Source organism: Ursus maritimus, unplaced genomic scaffold, assembly GCF_017311325.1.
Source record: "Ursus maritimus isolate PB19 unplaced genomic scaffold, ASM1731132v1 scaffold_2, whole genome shotgun sequence".
NCBI classification, from domain to species: Eukaryota; Metazoa; Chordata; class Mammalia; order Carnivora; family Ursidae; genus Ursus; species Ursus maritimus.
Window position 1 is genome coordinate 21,136,710 of NW_024424452.1, and position 18,821 is coordinate 21,155,530.

Sequence of the window (18,821 nt, forward strand, 5' to 3'; positions counted from 1 at the left end):
TCTAATGTGAACATAGGCACCCACTTCTCTTGGATAAATGCCCAGAAGTAGAATTTCTACAAACAGGCTCCTTTCTGCCCTTTCGCCTGACTCCCAACAGCTGAGGCTGCTTGTAGCTGTCCTGTCATGGGGTCATGTGTTCAGCCCCACTCTCCTAGTGAAGGCCTCCTCCAGGGAGGAGGCTGTGTCTCCAGCTTCCCCTTCGCTCCTCTCAAGGCCTCCCGTACCTAGGTGGGTTCTCAGAGCACAGCAACAAACAGGAACTTGAACAGGAAGTAATTGTGGGTAAAACGCTGTGTAATAATGAACACAGCACAATGAAACCCAATTCTCAGGTCAGGGAAAGTTTTTGTTTGGTTTACTAAGTTCTAGAAAAGGAAACAGAAAATGAATCATGGGGCACAAACAGGGAGGGCAAACATGTAGACTGAGGCACAGTAATTTCAACTCAGATCCAAAGACAGACTTGCCATTGTGGGGGTCGGGCTCCGCTCCCGTCCTCATTCAAGGAGCTATGGGAAGAAAGTCAGAGGCCAGCTCATTCTTTGTTGAAAGAGGGTGGTAGCAGGTTATGGGAGAAGTGCTGGAAACCCACTAGCACCAATCTGAGAGACTTTCTCCTCATTATTTGCAGAATCGCTGAGAGCAAGTTAGATCAGGAATGAGTCTCATTGTGAGATCCAGTGTGATTTGGTGCCATGTAAAAGCAACACTAAGGTCATAACAGGGTCCTCGTTTGGGGAATCAGGATGCGGAGGGATGACTCTGTCTGAAAAGGGAGGACTTTCTCTTTCTCTTTCCTCCATGCACTGTCTGGAAAAGGGGAACTGGGAACATCTTCTGCCTGGAGAGCCCTTACTGGGTGGGGTAGACAGCCCGGTCTTACGCCTTCCTCACTTGGCACTCACTGCTCAGCAGGGCCAGCACCAGGCTGAGGTGAGAGAGGCCATGTCTTGTAAGGACAGAGCGGACCCACCAAGAAGCTGTTAGGATTAAACGCGCTGATGCCCGACATGTGCTTGGAACAAGCCGTAAATATGTTTTAATTACTGAAATGATTATTATTTCACACAGTCATGTTGAATTTCATATTACCGTAATTATTATCATCTTGACATCATTACTTATCATCATTGTTACTGGTAATAGGAGTTCGACGACTACTAGTATTTTTGCTCTGGGAGAGGGGTTTGTGTCATCACTGGGCGTAGAGGGGATCTGCTTCTCATCCCTGCCTCTAAGAAGTCTTTACTGGTTCCTGGGTTTTCAGGTAGGTGCCCCTCACCTGTGACCCTCTGCCATCCAGAACTGACCAGATCATTGCACTTACCCTGTACTGTATCCCCCACGTACCTGTCCATCTCCCCAAGTAGTCTAGGACCTCTGAGAACACAAAAGCCGTCCTGTCGTGCTTACCAATATCTCCTCCTCACGGCTGAGCACAGCACCTGCCACATCACAGCCACCGGAACTACATTCATCATCTGAGATGACCCTGAATGGTGTCCAGAGACCTTCCTCCATTTTTCTTCAATGGGATTGCACTAAAATGATCGGGGATGAGAGAATGGCAATCTTTCCATACCCATCAACACTCCTATTTAGCCTGAAGTCATACAATAATAAAACTATCATTACGGTTTCTTTTAGTGCTCACATTTGCTGGGGGCTTCCTATGTGCTAAGCATTGTTGTCAACTTTTGTCACGGGTTAACTCATTTGATCCTCATAATAATGATATAGATAGGTGACTTCATTACCCCCCCCTTTTTTTTTTTACAGAAACAGAGGCACAGAAAAGTCCAGGGCGCTCAAGATCACTCAGCCACCAAGTGAAAGAGCTATATTCCAAATCCTCAGTCTGACCTCGGAGGCTGTGCTACTGAGCTCTAAATGAGACTCAGCTCCTGGGATAACGGAACCTGCCACCCACATTTGTGAGAAGATGCCAGCTCAATCTTCCCCCCCTCCCCAGCAATCTTTACTTACTCCCTCTTGTAACAAGAGAGTGCCAACGGGGAGAACATATGAGGAAGAGAAAATAGATTTTGTCATTTCTGTTAAGAGGCCACCTGATCCCTGCAGGTTAAAAGGAAATCTTTAATATAACATCTCTCTTTGTCCTGGAATTCTTTTCTATGCTTAGCCAGTCAGCTTAATCTTGCACTGGCCAAGCAGAATGCCCGTCCATAAAACTGCTTCTAGATGCAGACAAGCCTGGAGAAGGGAGGTTTCAACAACCACCGTGCCAAATGCAGAAAGCACAAAAGAAACTACTCTGTCAAAGGGATATTTACCGCACACCTTCTCTGCTTTGGGATTTTCATCCCAGGTTTGGGTGTTTTTTTTTCTTTAAACAAGTGTCAAGGCATCCACAAAGCACGTTTTCTTCCCACCACCCTGAATTCTTCAGACGAAAGGCTAGCATAGAATAAAATAATACAGTATTTTCATTGAAAAATGACTTTTTCCTTCTGCTCATTTTGAGAACAGTTAACATGTTCACATTTTCAAACGTCAAAATGATATAAAAAATTATCATTGAGGGGCGCCTACGTGGCACAGTCGTTAGGCATCTGCCTTCGGCTGAGGGCGTGATCCTGGCGTTATGGGATCGAGCCCCACATCAGGCTCCTCCGCTGGGAGCCTGCTTCTTCCTCTCCCACTCCCCCTGCTTGTGTTCCCTTCTCTCGCTGGCTGTCTCTATCTCTGTCAAATAAATAAATAAAATCTTAAAAAAAAATTATCTCTGAGAAGTATACCTCCTACCCCCACTACTCCCTTCACCCCCTTAGAAATAAAATAAACACGGGTTTTTTTAAAAAGCGTACTGTGGTGCCTGGCTGGTTCAGTCGGTTAAGCATCTGCCTTCAGCTCAGGTCATGATCTCAGGATCCTGGATCGAACCCTGCATCCCGCTCTCTGCTTAGCAGGGAGTCAGCTTCTCCCTCTCACTCTCCCTCTGTTCTCTCTCTAATTAAAATTAATTAAATAAATAATTTTTAAAATTTAGAAAGCATATTTCTTCATTTCTTAGTTTTTTGTTCATCTGTCCACACTTCCTTCATCCGATTTCCGTTTCAATATAACAAAATGAGAATACATATTCTTACATATTCTTCTTTCTCCCTTTCTTACACAAAAGGCATTGACCCAGGTACAATATTCTGTACTTTGTTTTTTACTTAGTAAATCTCTCTGGAGGCCTTCCTGTATTAGCGCATAGACAACTTTATTAGTTTTTGCAGCTGCATTATACTCCACGTAAGGATGCCCCTAGTTAGTCTAACCAGTCCTTCGTGGGTGAATACTTGGGCTGTTCCCAAATCTTATTACAAATGATGCTGTACTAAAGACCTTGTACAGGGGCACCTGGCTGGCTCAGTCAGAAGAACGTGGGACTCTTGATCTGGGGGTGTGAGTTTGAGCCCCATGTTGGGCATAGAGATTACTTAAAATAAATAAACTTACGAAAAATCAATGACCTTGTACAGACATCATTTCCTCCCTACGGCTGTGCATCTGCACAATAAATCCCAGAGCTAAGGATTGCTAGGTCAAAGGGTAAGTGCATTTCCCGGGTTGATGGATGCTGCCAGGTCACCCTGCATACGGGGTTACCACCTTTGGCACCCACACCAGTCATGATGACAGTGCCCATTTCCTCACAGCCTTCCCCAAAAGTGAGACCTTTCTCTTTTTGCCAATCTGATGAGTGATAAATGGTATCTGAGTGTAATTTTAATTTGCATTTATCTTACTATGAGTAAGGTTGGGCATCTTTTCATAAGAACAGCATGTTAAAAACACTTTTATTGTGAGTGACAGAAGCTCATTAGGGATAGCTCAGGCAAATGCAGGGGAAATTACTATAAGAATTACAGAGGTGTCTCATGAAGCCAAGACCAGCAATCTAGCCAGGCCCCAGGAAGGATGATTGAGAAAAATTTTTAAATGTTAACCAGATTTCTCTCTTTTCTATCTTTCAACTCCCATGTGTGAAATGTGGCCTCCTCACATCTCCGCAATGTACCCAATACCATTCCCAGGTCCTATCAATAGTCTTATTTTCAAATACCTAGACTGAGATTCAACTTGACTCAACTTTCTTCCCTAGAGCATCCCTAGTCCCATCAGCCATAGCTGGAAGTGGGGAGGATGAAGAGAATCCGAAAGCACAGTTGCTGGAGGCCTATCTCTAGTAGACGCCTACTACATGCCTCCAGAAAATCCATTGCCCCTTCTCTCACTGTCCCTCCTCCATGTGGGGCTCTGCCAAAAAGACAGAAGGCTTCTACGTTCTTTGGCAGAATCCCACTTAGAGAATGGTCTACTCTTCTCTGCATGGTCCCAGTGCTTTTCCAAGCCAATCATGGTACTTCCACTCCCATTGGTAGTAATGGGTTTAGGAGTAGACATGGGAGGAAGTTCTAGCCAATGATACACAAGGAAACATTCATTCCTCACTGCTGAGAACAGATACAGTGTCAAGACGGTCCCCCTCCCTTGGACTGTATGTTGTTCTGCCTGTAGGTGGTTCTATCAATTAGTTTGTGCTACATAGCAAATGGCCCTCAAAGTCCAGTAACTTAATACAGAATCATTTATCATCTATCATGATTTTGTGGGTTGGTCAGCTGGCTCTTTTGGTCTGGGCTAGATCAGCTGCAGCAGGATGATCCAGAATGGCCTCACTCACATTCTGATTGTTATAAGTTGGTCGGTCTAGAGTGCAGCAAAAGAAAAAAAAAAGCTCTCCTATGCAAGCACTTTTCAAGTATCTTCATGTATAACATTACTATTGTCCATTAACCAAAGTAAGTCACATGGCTAAACCCTGACTGCATGAAGAAATATCTCTTGACCAGAGTAGTTAAAAAGTAGTATGGCCATTTTTGCAATTGATCACTGCAATGACCAGAACTCTAGCCATCTTGGAACCAGCAGGGGTGCTAGCCTCGGGATATGGCAAATGAGAAGATAAGGATTCGAAACCTTGACATCCAACCACTGATTTTTTTTTTTAACTTGGAGAGGTGCCATGGCTCAGTTTTCTCATCTCTAAAATGTAAATAATTGGGGTTGTCTGGGTGGCTCAGTTGGTTGAGTGTCCAACTCTTGATTTCGGCTTAGGTCATGGTCTTGGGTCATGGGATGGAGCCCTGCCTCAGGCTCTGTGCTCAGTGTGGAGTCTGCTTGTCCCTCCCCTCTGCTCCTCCTTCCTCCTCCATTCATATACGCTCTCTCTTTCTCTCTCTGAAATAAAGTCTTAATAAAACATATTATGTGGAGTCCAGAAATAACAAGGGTCACTCATACATAACTGGTGGGACTTTAAAATGGTACATCCACTCTGGAAAAGAGTATGGCAGTTTCTTACAAAACTAAATATGTTTGGGACAACATCAAACTTGAAAACTTTGGGGTCACCTGAGTGGCTCAGTTAGTTAAGCATCTGCTTTCAGCTCAGAACATGATCCCAGGGTCCTGGGATGGAGCCCCACCTCAGGCTCCCTGCTCAGTGGGGAGTCTGCTTCTCCTTCTCCCTCTGCCCCCTCCACCCCGACTTGACTCTCCCTCCATGTCTCTCTTTCTCTCTCTTTCAAATGGATAAATAAAATCTTTTTTAAAAATCTTGAAAACTTTGATGCATCAAAGGGCATAATCAATAGAATGAAAAGGAAACCTACAGGATGGGAGAAGTATTTGTAAATCATGTATCTGATAAGGGGTTAATGTTCAGAATATATAAACAACTCATACAACTCAATAACAAATAAATCGCCCAATTTAAAAATGGGTGAGGGCTCTAATAGACATTTCTCCAAAAAATGATACACAAATGGCCAATAAGCATACGAAAAGATGTTCAAATCACTAATCATCAGCCAAATGCAAATCAAAACCACAAGGAGATATTACTTTACACCCATTAGGATAGTTACTATTAAAAAAAAAAAAAAAACCCAGAGGGGCACCTGGGCCACTCAGTCAGGTAAGCATCTGCCTTCGGCTCAGGTCATGATCCTGGAGTCCCAGAATCAAGCCCTATGTTGGGGAGTCTATTTCTCCCTCTCCCTCTGCCCCTCCCCCTGCTCCTTCTCTCTCTCTCAAATAAATAAATAAAATATTTTTAAAAAATAAAATAAAAATACAAATGAACCAGAAAATAACAAGTTGGTGAGAATGTGGAGAAATTGGAACCTTTGTGCAGTTGGTGGGATTGCAAAATGGAGCAGCTGCTGTGGAGAACAGCAAGAAGCTTCCTCTAAAAATTAAAAACAGGGGCCGCCTGGGTGGCTCAGTAGGTTGAGTGTCTGCCTTCGGCTCAGGTTGTGATCTCTGGGTCCTGGGATCAAGCTCCGCATCAGGCTCCCTATTCGGCGTCAAGTCTGCTTCTCCCTCTCCCTCTGTGATCTCTCTTGCTCTCACTCTCTCAAATAAAAATCTTTTTAAAATATTAAAAGCAAAATTACCCTATGATCCAGAAATCCCACTTGTAAGTATATCTCTGAAAGAACTGGAAGCAGGGTATCAAAGTGGTATTTCCCACACCCATATTCATAGCAGCCATATTCACTGTAGCTAAAAAGTAGAGGCAACCCAAACACAGTGGAATATTATTTAGCCTTAGAAAGGAAGGAAGTCCTGTCACATGCTACAATATGCATGAATCTCCGGGACATTAGGCTAAGTGAAATAAGCCAGCCACAAAACGATAACTGCTGTAAGATTCCACCTATAGGAGGTACCTAGAGTAATCAAATTCCTTCCCTTCCTCCATCCATACAACCCAGCATCAGGGAGCCTCTCCCTCCCTTGGCACTATGCTCTGACATAGTCAAGGGACTCTCCTTGTGGTCCTTGGCTGTTTGTAGCTTCGGCTCTGAGACGGCTTTAGGATCCCTGGCACCCCTGTTCCTGATTCACTTACTGCCTGGTCTGTATCTTTGCTTGCTTGTCCTTCTTTCTATCCTTCAGACATGTCCTCTAAAATTTAGCCTCAGTAGGGGCACCTGGCTGGCTCAGTCGGAAGAGCATGTGACTCTTGATCTCAGGGTTGGGAGTTTGAGCCCTGTGCTGGGTATAGAAATCACTAAAAATAAATAAATACACGAACTTTAAAATTCAGCCTCACCAGAGGGATCCTTTTGTAGTCACACTCCTTCGATGGGTGTCTCTCCCTCTTCCTCTTTATTCTTACCAGCCATTGTGAGCATTTCCCAATTTTCTTGAGCTAGCTTCCTTTCCAAGCCTTAGTTCATGAAATCCTGGATAACTTCTCAATTGTTTGAAATCTGAGTATTAATTAGGACTCCTTCAGTTGCAAGTTACAAAAGTTGAATTTAAACTGAATCAAGGGCTTGTTTTATTTTTTAGGACTTTTAGGCTCATGTAACTAAAACCTCCAAGGATAGAATTGTCTTCAGGCACAGTTTGATCCAGGTTTTCCAGACACGTCCTTAAGAATCACTCTCTTCTTTTGTCTCTTGGCTGTGCTTTCCTGGGTTGGTTTCATCTTCAGATAGGATCTGCCCATGTAGAGGCCCTGGCAGCTCTGAGCATAGTTCTACTGGTTTTGTAACCCCAAAGAAAAAAGAGCTTCCCTTTCCCCATGGTTTCAACAAATGTCCTGAGTGGAGCGGGCTTCACACATATATATTAGTAGCTGCCATAACAAATGACCACAAACTGGGTTAGGCTAAACTAGAAATGTATTCCCTCACAGTCCTGGAGAAGAGAAGGCAGAAATCAAGGTGTTGGCAGGACCACTCCCTTGGAGACTGTAGGCAAGATCCTTCCCTGCCTCTCCCAGCTTCTGGTGGCTGTCAGTATTCCTTGGCTTCCTTGGTTTGTAACCACAGCACTCCCCTCTCTGTCTCCAGTCACATTTCTTCTCCTCTGTGTGTCTCCCTTCTCTTCTCTGTCTCACCAGCCTTGTGTATCTCTTATAAAAACACATGTCATTGGATTTGGGGTCTACCCAGATGATCCAGGTGGCCTTTTCATCTCAAGTTCCCCAACTTAGCTATACCTACAAAGACTCTTTTTCCAAATAGAGTCACATTCACAGGGGCCATGCATTTGCACAGGGACATACTTTTTTGAGGGCCAGCATTCAACGCACTGCAAAGCAAATGTGATCCATGCAGTCTCAAAGGACTCCGCTCTCAGAAGGGTCCGGACTTGGTTTAATGCTCCGTTGTCACCATCTTGAAGTTTGTAATCGATGAACAAGGGCCACTGCAGTTCCATCCTGCACTGGTCCCCACAAATTATGCAGCTGGTCCTGGTCCTAGGTAGAAAAGATGATGAGAAATCTTTACTGGGGATCTACCCCAGGCCACCTTCCAGACCATCAGGCCTCTGGAATGTGTGTGGGTTTCCCATCCACACCGCCTCCATCAGTCTTGGATAAAGACTAAGAAGGGATAGGAGGTACTGTGGAGTATCTCACTTAGGATATCAGGGAAGACTTCATATTGGAGGCAACCTTTATTTTTTTTTTAAAGCTTTTATTTATTTATTTGACAGAGAGAGAGACAGCCAGAGAGAGAGAGAACACAAGCAGGTGGAGCAGGAGAGGAAGAAGCAGGCTCACAGTGAAGGAGCCCGATGCAGGGCTCGATCCCATAACGCCGGGATCACTCCCTGAGCCGAAGGCAGACGCTTAACGACTGAGCCACCCAGGCGCCCCATGGAGGCAACCTTTAAACTGACACACGGAGGATAAAGAGTTAGCTAGACAAAGTGGGAGAAAGTCTTACAAATGAAGGGAAGAGCATCTGCAAAGAAATGAAGGCAAGAAAGAGCAGGGCATGTTTGGGGAACTTGCTTGTGAGACTTCCTGTTGCTAGAGATAGAACCAAGCTGTCAGGGATCCTGACCACAAGGGATGTTCCCAGCTGGGCTGGTTGGAGCTAGGGGGTTAACCAAAGTGGTGGGAGGCAGACAGAGTATCTAGAACGACACAGTCACTTTCTACCAGGGTTCCTGTCACTTCCCCTCACCAGTTTGTTCCGCCTAGTTGGCCAGAATTTGGCCCAAGTCAACGGTTCCTCTAGATACTTCCTCTACCTTCTTGAAAGACAACAAAATCAGCAAGAAAAATGAAGAACTGGCTAGCATCTTACAGTTCAGTTGACCAAGACACTCTGCTGGTATCCATATCACTGAGCCTCTATATATGATAAAAAAGGCATTTCAGGTAATTGGGGGGAAAGGTGGAATCACAAAAAATTGTTTCAGGAGATCTGGGTAGTCATCCAGATTAAAAATGGCAGCAGGTTGACTGGGTTCCTACCTCGTTCTTTTTTTTTTTTTTTAAGATTTTATTTATTTATTTGAGAGAGAGAGAGGGAGAGCATGAGCAGAAAGAAGGAGAAGCAGACTCCCTGCTGAGCAGGGAGCCCGATGCAGGGCTCCATCCCAGGGCCCTGAGATCATGACCTGAGCCAAAAGCAGACGCTTAACCGACTGAGCCACCCAGGCACCCCCCCCACCTCATTCTTGATACCAAATTATTTCAAGATAGAGCAAAAATGTTGAAACTAAATAATAATAATAATAAAATTTAAAAAATTAAACTACTAGAATAGAGAAATGGGAAATTTTTTTTATAATCTTGGAAGAAAGAAGGCCTTTCTTAGAAACACACAAATCTAAGAAGAGAAAAGATGGATAAATACCACTAAGTTTAAAAAAATGTAAATTTCCACAGGACAAAAAAAGAAAGATACTGAACAAAATCAAAAAACAAACTGCAAATTAGGAAAAATATTCACAACATATGTAACAAAGCATGAGCTAATTTTCCTAATATAAAAAGGCCTTTTAAAAATGAATAGAGGGAGGGGTGCCTGGGTGGTTCAGTCAGTCAAGCATCTGACTCTTGATTTCAGCTCAGATCACGATCTCAGGGCTGCAGGATCCAGCGTTGCATTGGGCTCTGCACTTGGTGAAGAGTCTGCTTAAGATTTTGTCTGCCCTTCCCCCCAAAAAATAATAAATAATAAAAATTAATAAAGAGGAAGACCAACAACCCAACAGCAAAACAATGTTGACAAATGCCGAGAGTAGGTGGTTCACAAGAAAAGAAATCCATGTGGTTTATAAACATATAAAAAGAAGAAGGGTGCCTCGGTGGCTAAGTCAGTTAAGCATCTGACTCTTGATCTCAGCTGGGGTCTTAATCTCAGGGTCATGAGTTCAAGTCCCATGTTGGGCTCCACACTGGGCATGGAGACTACTTAAAAAAAAAAAAAATCAGCCTTGCCACTGATTAAAGAAACACAGTGAGATACCAGTGTCACCCATCAGATAGACAAGATTAAAAAGCCTGACTGGAGACTAGTTTGAAAATGAAGTATAACTGCGCACATTGCTGGTATGACCACATGTTCATACAACTTCTTTAGAAGGAAATTATAAGCTATTAAAACCTAGAAGTGTCAAAAAACAAAACAAAAACACCTTTGACCCAGGAACTCTAGTTTCAAGAATTTACCCCAGACACACTCTCAAATCTGAGAAAGGATGTTTGCTGCAAGTTATTTTTTTCGGTTATTGTTTGTAGAAGCAAAAAAAAAAGAAAAGAAAAGAAAATTGTCTTTCCTAGCCAATGGGAAGAGAGTTCATTATGCTACCAAGCTTCCATATAAGAATATTACATTTTTTAAAAAATGAATAAGTTAAAAAATGGGCTCCTGGGTGCCTTAGTCAGTTAAGCACCCAACTCTTGATCTCAGCTCAGGTCTTTTTTTTTTTTAAGATTTATTTATTTATTTGACAGAGAGAGAGAGAGAGAGAGAGACAGCCAGCGAGAGAAGGAACACAAGCAGAGGGAGTGGGAGAGGAAGAAGCAGGCTCCCAGCGGAGGAGCTGATGTGGGGCTCGATCCCAGAATGCCGGGATCATGCCCTGAGCTGAAGGCAGACGCTTAACGACTGAGCCACCCAGGCGCCCCTCAGCTCAGGTCTTAATCTCAGAGTCGTAAGTCCAAGTCCTGCCAGGGGCTCCATCCTGGGTGTAGAGCCTACTTAAAAAAACAAAAAAGAAAAAGAAAAAAATATTACAAAGCCATATTTTAAAAGGCTTTATTTGTTTACTTTAGAGAGTGCTAGTGGGGGTGAGGGGCACAGGGAGAGAGAGAATCTCAGCAGACTCCCATTGAGCACGGGCCCAATGTAAGGCTCCATCTCACGACCCTGAGATCATGACCTGAGCTGAAATCAACAGTCGAAGGTTTGACTGAGCCACCCGGGCGCCCCTACAAAGCCATTTTTTAAAATGAGGTGGATCTTTATGCCCATAAATGTTAAACAGTACACTCTGGGGGGACAAAAAGGTCTGTATGTGATTCGTGCGCTAGTGTAAATAGAGTAAAGGATGAGAGACAGAGATAGACAGACGCGGAGGAGAGAGATGGAGAGAGATTATACGCAGAATGTGTCTAGAAACTTACATAAGAAAGTGATAAAAACAGCTGCCTTTGGGGGTACAGCTAAAAGAGAAACTTCATTTTCATTATACATACTTTGTTACTCTTGGAATTTCACCATATTATTATTTTTTATAAAATATTTAAATGACATAGTAAGAGGATGGATCTCCTGAGAGGAGAGAAAAAGTAAAACTCACTCTAATTTTAGGGGCGCCTGGGTGGCTCAGTCATTAGGCGTCTGCCTTCGGCTCAGGGCGTAGTCCCAGCGTTCTGGGATCGAGCCCCACATCAGGCTCCTCCGCTAGGAGCCTGCTTCTTCCTCTCCCACTCCCCCTGCTTGTGTTCCCTCTCTCACTGGCTGTCTTCTCTCTCTCTCAAATGAATAAATAAAAAATCTTTAAAAAAAAAAACTCACTCTAATTTTAAAAAATAACATTACAGGGGCATCTGGGTGGCACAGTCAGTTAAGCCTTGGACTCTCGGTTTTGGCTCAGATCTGATCTCAGGGTCTTGAGATCAAGCCCCGCATCGGGCTCCTTGCTCATTGTGGAATCTGCTTGAGACTCTCTCTCCCTCTCCCTCTGCCCTTGGCCCCGCCTGCTCTCTCGCTCTCTCACTCTCTCTCTGAAATAATAAATGAATCTTTTAAAAAAGCCCAAAAAACAAAAAAAAAAAAACCACAATGTCACAAAGAAAGAAAACCCCCTCCCCCAAGGCAACCACTGACAAGTATTGGGTGCAGTTTCGTCCAGAACCATTTCTGTGTTTATACAAATACAATCGAATCTGATTTTGGCTTTTACTTACGGATTTGTGTACACTTTTCCTCTCCCCACTGTCCTTCTTCCACCCAAGCAGAGAGCCAGCTTTGGGAGTCCTGGCCCCAGAGGAGGTTTGTGGCAGAGGTAAAAAGCAGGACACCTCCACCAAGATTTTCTTGGCTTTTGCCCCAAAAAATCGAAGCCCACAGGAGAATGTAGAGGGTTTGCAGAAGCTCTAGAAGGGAGGAAAAAAGTTTTCAGAAATAAAAGGCACCGAACAAGACCAAGATGGTTATTTTGTATTTTACACTGATAGAAGGTATATTACTACCAGGGAGATGTCCCACTCGCCTCACTGGGACAGAGAACAAAGCGCAGGTGTCAGCATTATTAGCAGGCACTTACAAATTCAAATAGGTAGAGGAGGAAGAGGGGAGGAGAGGAGCAGGAGGAAGGGGAAAGGAGAACTTAAAGCAGATCTAAGATGACAAAAATAGACCACAGGAGGGAGCTGAGTAATAATGCGATCAGATAAGAAAAAGAAAGTACTGAGAGGGAGGAGACAGAATTTCCATTAGCGTGAAGGACATAATAAGGCAATTCACAGAAAAAAAGAAAAACAAATGTCTTATAAACATAGGAGAAAACATTCGCTCTCACACACGATTGAGGGAATGCAAATTAAAATAATGATGAGATGCTATTTCCCCCAATCGGACTGGCAGGCATGAGGGGCTAGGAGCCTGGAAGTCTCTGTGCAAGTTGGAGAACTGCGCCCCCTTCTGGGAAGAGGCACCTGGTGACGGGGACTGGGGAGTCCTGGATCTCAGTCCTCCCTCCCGGGAGCCTGCACCTTTTAAGCACACAGACTCCAAACATACAATAAAACATACAAAAGGTTGAGAATACACAGTGTTTAGAAGGACGTAGAAAAGCCCTTCTCACTTCTCAGATAACCTTTTCTTGTTTTAACTGTGTTAACGTTGTAATTTGAAATAATGTGATTATACCTCTGTCTTGAATTATTGACCTGAAGCTATAGGGTCTCCGTTGCTATGAAAGCTCCGTGTCACTCTCTCTCTTTCCTGTTGCCCCGGTTTTGTGTGATTTCTAGTGAATCCCTGCAGTCTGACAAAGAATATTGATGAAGAACCCACATGCAGTAGGCCCTTTTCTACGTGCTAGTTGTTCTTACAAATTTTTTATCTAGTTCTTGCCCCCGTGATTTTAAATAATAGACTTAATCCTTTATTTCTGCTAGCCACAGAAGCCATCTTGAGTCTTTTTTTTTTTTTTTTAGGTTTTATTGACTTAAGTCATCTCTGCACCCAACGTCAGGCTCGAACTCACCACCCTGAGAGCAAGAGTTGCATGCTCTTCTGACCGAGCCAGCCGGGTGCCCCTTGATTCATGTTTTAATTCAGGTTTTTGGTTTTGTGCTTCTGTAAGTCATTGATGCTAGCTCTGCCTAGCTTAAAAAGAGGGGGGAACTTGTAAGAAGCAAAAGGTATTGCCTGGGGACTGGGGTGAATTACAGAATCCAAGGAAGAATTGAAAGACCAGGAAGAGCAGTGAGGACAGACTCATCGGCAAGAATGGCCAGGACTTCTCCTTACAGCTTTCACAGCACTGCTGTCAAAACCTCAAGCTCCACATGGGACAGGGATATAGGATGGTGTGGTAGAGACATGGCTGCTGACCCAATTCCAGAGAAAGGGGAACAGCTGGACCACCATCCCCCCAAATGGTACCTGTAACACAAATGTTAATTTCTTTATTCATCAGAAGGTGGTTGAGTGAGAACAGATTCAGGATCTGTTTGGAGGAGAAACAGGTGACATGTACCTTACCCCACGACAGAGCTACCTAGAGACCAGACTGCCCGTACCCACAGGTGCTTGGTTCTCCCTCCCTCAGAGAATCCAGAAGCTTCTGTGCTTCTAGGATAAGCATCCCCTTCTTTAGATGGGGTCCTTGCTTTGGTGGACCAAAGCTCTAGGCAATTCATGCAGAGGAAACTAACTGCAAGAAAGCGGGCCTCCTGCCTTCTGGGTTCTTTTCCTTTCTGTACACAAAGGTGTGGGCCTGCCCCCTAGTGGAGGCCGCCCGCTAACTCTGGGAGGAAATCCCTCAACCCCATAGTGGAGAAATCCTTACTTCAGAGAAATACATGTGAAGTGCCTCAAACAGAGCCTGGCACAGGGTCTGCACCACATGGATGTTTGCTAATAAATAAGTAAACAAACAAACAAATAAGTCCTGTATGATTAAGAGCAGTGACTTTGGGGGTCACTCCTACCTGAGTTTAAATTCCAGCTCTGCCCCATACTAGTTCTGGAAGTTTGCATGGGTTTTAGTTTTCTAGGACTGCTGTTACAAAGTGCAACAAACTGGGTCGCTTTACAGATACATATTTAAAAAAAAAAAACAGAAATGTATTGTTTAACAGCTCTGGAAGCTAGAAGTCTGAAATCAAGTTGTTGGCAGGACCATGCTCCCTCTGAAATGGGGGGGGAGGGAATCCCTCCTGGCCTCTTCCTGGTTTCTAGTGGTTTTCCAGCAATCGTTGGTGTTTCTTGGCTTGTACACGCATCATAAGACTTTTCCCATTAGATCCCTTTAGTTCTGCTTGAATTGCTTTTACAGAGACACGTTTTATTTTTATAATTTAATGATAAAAAGAAAGGGGAACAAGCCACAATCATGTCTGCCTGGCAGGGCTGTTTTGGAGAATCAAATAAATGAGGGATGTGAACCACTTGGCGCAGTAAGTGCTCAATGAATGGTGACTGTGGGTATTCTCGTCGCAGCTTTCATCGAAACATTAATTTTAATAGACAGAAACTGGAAACAAGCTAATTGTCCAACTAATGGGAACAATTTATTCAGGAAATTACAGTTCAGCCGTTTGATATATTATGAAGTAGCATTAAAAAAATTACATTGACCAAAAGTCCATAATAACAAGGAAAATTGTCATATAATGGAAAAGGGAAAATAAAAAGCAGGACACAAAATTCAAGCTTTGTAGCATGTTTTAAAAAATAATGTAAAATAATGGAAATAATGTAAAACCGCTTTGCTAGTGTAGTAGAATTATGAGTGATTTTTTTTTTCCTTCTGTTTTTCTTTTTCCTTGTTAGTAGTTTCCACGTTTTCTTTAAGGAACATGTTCTACTTTTGGGGGGCATTTTTAAAAATTTTTATTTATTTGGTTGTACATTTTTAATTATAATTCCAGTATAGTTAACATAGCGTTACATTAGTTTCAGGTATACAATATAGTAATTCAACGATGCTGTTATTACTCAGGAGGAACACGTCCTACTTTTACAACAAGGAAAAAAAGAATCACTGGAAGTAAAGGAAAAAAAAATGTTAAATGTGACATTTTTTTCCCTTTGGAAGGACTTCGTGTCCAGCTGAATAATCATCCTCCCCACTTTACAGAAACCATCATCTTCCAGACAGAAACATCTCCAACATCACCACTGAGAGGATACGTGATGATGCCCCAGGTTGCTAGATCTTTCTCAACATTTTCTTCTTCCCTCATTTTTGCCAGCTCTATTTTAAGCTTTTTAATTTCTCCTTTTCAACATGTTCCAGAGTCTCTTCTATCTCTCTTTGTCCCAGAAAACACTTGTATTGAGAGAAGATGAGGGACAGAATCCATTTTCCCACGCTTGGTTTTCCATCTTGATAAGAAGGCAACTGGCCAAGCAACCCTGATGTTCCCAACCACTGAAATCTTCTCTGAATAAGAACTTCTCTGCAGTTCTTATTATTTGAGATATAAATGTCCTTATTGTTGAGAGGTAAAGGGGACATTCTGCTCTTCTCTTCATAGTTTTTCTAATTCTAAAGAGTTTTGGTCCTTCCTTCAACTCCTGCTTCTTTTTTCCCTCTTCTTGGCTGCTGCCAGGAGATGGTTTTCCCAAGTGTAGTCCATCTTAGCACCCTCAAATGGGAGCTCAATTCCCAATTCTGTGTCCTTGGGATCAGGGAGAACACAGATGCCATGGCTCACTCCATTCTCCCTTTCCACCCTGCGTTCCCGCCTCCCATCTGTTATTATGACCACACTGTACTTATTAAGTCCTCATTATCCAAAACCCAAGTTCCAGCTTCCTCCCTTCCCTTTCAAGAATTATCTTCTGAAATACTGGAGTAGAGTCTTGAGACCTTATTAAAAGGATGGAAAGACAGACTGGTACCTACAGATCGAGAGAAAATATTTGCAAACCATATAGCCAATGAAGGACTAGTATCCAGAATACATAAAGAACTGTCAAAACTCAATAGTAAAAAAAGCAAGCAGACAAACAAACAAAAACCAATCCAATCAGAAAATGAGCAAAAGATATGGAAGCACTTTATACGAAGAGAATATACAGATGGCAAATAAGCACATGAAAAGATGTTTAATATCATCTGCCATGGAAATGCAAATTAAAACTGCAGTAAGATATCACCACACACCTATGAGAATGACTAAAATAAACAACAGTGACAACGCCAAATGTTGGCAAGGATATGAAGAAATATATATTGCTACCGAGAATGTAAAATGTTACAGCCATTCTGGAAGCATTTTGGCAGTTTCTTAAAAAACTAAATACGTACCAGCTATATGACCCCAGCAATTGCACTTTTGGGCATTCATCCCAGAAAAATGAAAATTTATGCTCACACAAAAATCTCTACACGAATGTTTACAGCAGCTTTATTCATGTTAGTCAAAACCTGGAAATAACCCAAATGTCTTTCACGGGATAAATGGCTAAACAAATTCTGGAATAGCCACACCATGGAATACTATTCAGCAATAAAAAAAGAATGCACTATTGACACAGGCAACAAACTCCAAAGAATGATGCTGAGGGAAAAAAAGCCAATCCCAAAAGGTCACATACTACATGACTCCACTTATATAACATTCTTGAAATGACCAAATTATAGAAATGGCGAAGGGGTTGGTGGTTGCTCAGAATTAAGGGGGAGTGGGGAAAGATGGAAGGAAGGTAGGTGTGGCTATAAAAAGGCAACATGAGACACTGGTGTAGTTATGGGAAACTTCTTTGTCTTCACCACAGCTACCAATACTGTGGTTGTGATATTGTACAATAGTGTTGCAGGGCACCTGAGTGGCTCAGTCAGTCAAGCATCTGACTCTTGGATTCAGCTCAGGTCATGATCTCAGGGTCATGGGATCAAGCGCTAGGTGGGCTCCGCACTCACCAGGAGTCTGCTTGAGATTCTCTCCCCCTCCTCCCTCCCTCCCCACCCCCGGCCATGCATTCTCTCTCTCTCTCTCAAATAAATAAATAAATCTTTTTAAAAAATATATAGTGTTGCAAGATGTTGTAATTGGGAAAACCCAATACAAGGTGCTTGGGATTTCTATTTTTTCTTACAAAAGCATATAGATCTACAATTATCTCCAAATAAAAAGTTTAATTTGTTTACGAAGGGGAATTACAATGTATGAAGGGGAAAAATTGGCACTGGTTGTTAAACATTACTCATCTCATGGCTAAGACTTATGTATCACTTACCATGGGCTACGTACTGCCCACAGGCACTGCTAGGTACTTCACATTATTAATTTAATTTTCTTATATCTTATGAAGTAGTACTAGTATGCTCTTGTTTTACAGGTAAGGAAACTGACGTTAAGCAACTTGCCCAAGGTGACATGGCTAGGTAGCAGTGGAATGCAGGCACTTTGCTTCTACGGTCCATGGTTTCAGTCACTATGCTCTGCGAAAGGTCAGGCCACTCACAAGGGCTCTTCCTAGAGAAACGTTCCAGTTTCTAGCCTTACTGTTCTGGCCTCAGCCTCTCCCCTTCCTCAATGCCTCCTTCCTCAGGCGTGTATATCTCCATTTCTCTTTTTATGGAACATTCAGTAACAAGAAACAGACCCTGCCAATTCATCTGACTTTAAACTCTGAAGAACTGTTATTATCTCACATAATAAGACAAGGCAGCTTCAGAGTTCATTGATTCAGCAGCTCAATTACATCAGTGAAGCCCAGCTTCTTTCTACTTTTCCATTCTGCCATGCTCGACCTATCAGCTTCCTCATGGCCACAATTATCTCACAACAGTATCCACAGACAGTAGAGGGATTGTTTCTTCCCTCTTCTTTTTCTTTCAATCAACAAGAAAAAGCCTTTGCCAGAAGCCCCAGCACACTCTCCACTCGTGTCTCCTCTTCAGAATTTCTTAGGCCACGCATAAGTCAATCATGAAGCAAGGGGAACAAGAAAACAAGGTTGGTTTAGACCAACTATGCCACTTCTTGGGGGTAGAGACTACCTTCCTTGAAGAACATGACCACATGGAAGACAGAGGGTAGCCAGGAAAAAAAAAAAGAAAAAAAAGGAAGCTCAATTACAAAAGAGAAAGAGGAAATGCTCACATGCTCATTGCCTAGCAAAAACAACGTCACACACCTCTCACAAGCACGGACCTCACCTTGGGAGTCATCCTTCTGCCTCCGTAGGCACAATCTCCTGAAGACCAGCATTACTGATCAAAAACAGGACAGTCTAGCTCAGCATTAATGTGCACAAAGAGGAGACTGGTGAAAAGGCAGCTCTATGGGAAAG

The 18,821-nt window shown here is 43.0% G+C and overlaps 1 long non-coding RNA gene across 3 annotated transcripts; it reads right to left on the reverse strand.

Moving 5' to 3' along the window:
* Positions 1–1,423: 1,423 nt before the first annotated feature.
* On the reverse strand, positions 1,424–13,547 carry LOC103668854. 3 transcript variants are annotated; one of them, XR_570149.2, is made up of 3 exons: positions 12,251–13,547; positions 8,102–8,296; positions 1,424–1,544 (listed from the first exon to the last, which is right to left on the reverse strand). It is a non-coding gene; the product is annotated as an uncharacterized LOC103668854 (long non-coding RNA). The 3 variants fall into 3 exon arrangements; XR_005836029.1 differs by lacking the exon at positions 1,424–1,544 and having other exon boundaries at positions 7,139–8,296; positions 12,251–12,439; positions 12,536–13,547; XR_005836028.1 differs by lacking the exon at positions 1,424–1,544 and having other exon boundaries at positions 7,139–8,296.
* Between the last annotated feature and the right edge of the window lie 5,274 nt (positions 13,548–18,821).